General features: G+C 45.5%; 1 long non-coding RNA gene across 1 annotated transcript; it reads right to left on the bottom strand.

Moving 5' to 3' along the window:
- Positions 1 to 1081: 1081 nt before the first annotated feature.
- On the bottom strand, positions 1082 to 1693 carry LOC127916361 (uncharacterized). Its single transcript, XR_008094688.1, has 3 exons — positions 1451 to 1693; positions 1239 to 1380; positions 1082 to 1167 (listed from the first exon to the last, which is right to left on the bottom strand). It is a non-coding gene; the product is annotated as an uncharacterized LOC127916361 (long non-coding RNA).
- Positions 1694 to 1948: the final 255 nt, after the last annotated feature.

The raw sequence follows: 1948 nt of genomic DNA, 5'->3' as shown, positions 1-1948 counted from the left end.
TCTGAAAGCTGTTGTTGTCTTTCTGCACTGAGTCAGTTCCTCACGCTGCTGTTTCCAACGTCTTATCATCGACTCAGTAAGGCCAAGCTCCCGTGCGGCAGCTCTATTTCCTTTTCCAACAGCCAGATTTATCGCCTTCAACTTGAAAGCTGCATCATATGCATTTCTCCGTGTCTTTGCCATGATGAGGGTGACAAAATTACTACCGTAATCAGAATAATGGGAAGTTTGAGCGCGCTCGATTTACGTCACATTATGTGACGGTGCTCAGTTCTTTGGCGGCATGAATCTTGTGAAAGCGGGAAAAATCCAGAAATTAGCCGCGTCATTGTATAAACCGCGAGGTTCAAAGCATGGGAATAAAGTAGAGGCTTATAGTCCGGAAATTACGGTCGACACCGTTGCCCTAGAGCACACAAAAAACTCTACATACCTTGGCCTAAACATCAGCGCCACAGGTAATTTCCACAAAGCTGTGAACGATCTGAGAGACAAGGCAAGAAGGGCATTCTATGCCATCAAAAGGAACATAAAATTCAACATACCAATTAGGATCTGGCTGAAATACTTTAATCAGTTATAGAGCCCGTTGCTGCCAAACGTGGTTTACAAAGTACTGAGTAAAGGGCACGAATACTTACATAAGTAAATGTGCTATCAGTTTTTATTTGCAAAATTGATTTACAAAAATGTTGTTTTTTTTACTGTTTTTGCTTTGTCATTATGGGATGTAGATAGATTGATGAGGGAAAAGTCAAGGGTGTGAATACTTTCAGAATTCCACAGCAGCAAGATTAGTTATAGAACCCATTGCCCTTTATGGTTGTGAGGTCTGGGCTCACCAACCAGGACTTCTGCAAAAATATCCTCTGTGTAAAACACCAAATAATGCACGCAGAGCAGAATTAGGACGATACCCACTAATTATACAAATCCAGAAAAGAGACGTTAAATTCTACAACCACCTAAAAGGAAGCGATTCCCAAACCTTCCAGAACAAAGCCATCACCTACAGAGAGATGAAACTGGAGAAGAGTCCCCTAAGCAAGCTGGTCCTGGGGCTCTATTCACAAACACACCATACAGAGAGATGAACCTGGAGAAGAGTCCCCTAAGCAAGCTGGTCCTGGGGCTCTGTTCACAAACACACCCTACAGAGAGATGAACCTGGAGAAGAGTCCCCTAAGCAAGCTGGTCCTGGGGCTCTATTCACAAACACACCCTACAGAGAGATGAACCTGGAGAAGAGTCCCCTAAGCAAGCTGGTCCTGGGGCTCTGTTCACAAACACACCCTACAGAGAGATGAACCTGGAGAAGAGTCCCCTAAGCAAGCTGGTCCTGGGGCTCTGTTCACAAACACACCCTACAGAGAGATGAACCTGGAGAAGAGTCCCTAAGCAAGCTGGTCCTGGGGCTCTGTTCACAAACACACCCTACAGAGAGATGAACCTGGAGAAGAGTCCCCTAAGCAAGCTGGTCCTGGGGCTCTGTTCACAAACACACCCTACAGAGAGATGAACCTGGAGAAGAGTCCCCTAAGCAAGCTGGTCCTGGGGCTCTGTTCACAAACACACCCTACAGAGAGATTAACCTGGAGAAGAGTCCCCTAAGCAAGCTGGTCCTGGGGCTCTGTTCACAAACACACCCCACAGAGCCCCAGGACAGCAATACAATTAGACCCAAACGAATCATGAGAAAGAAAAAAGATAGATGCTTGACACATTGGAAAGAATTTACAAAAAAAACGAGCAAACTAGAATGCTATTTGGCCCTAAACAGAGAGTACACAGCGGCAGAATACCTGACCACTGTGACTGACCCAAACTTAAGGAAAGCTTTGACTATGTACAGACTCAGTGAGCATAGCCTTGCTATTGAGAAAGGCTGCCATAGGCAGACATGGCTCTCAAGAGAAGACAGGCTATTTGCTCACTGCCCACAAAATGA

This window comes from Oncorhynchus keta, chromosome 4, assembly GCF_023373465.1.
Source record: "Oncorhynchus keta strain PuntledgeMale-10-30-2019 chromosome 4, Oket_V2, whole genome shotgun sequence".
In the NCBI taxonomy this organism is placed as follows: Eukaryota; Metazoa; Chordata; class Actinopteri; order Salmoniformes; family Salmonidae; genus Oncorhynchus; species Oncorhynchus keta.
The sequence above is the reverse complement of the archived record's forward strand: the minus strand, read 5'-3'. Positions and strand labels throughout refer to the sequence as shown.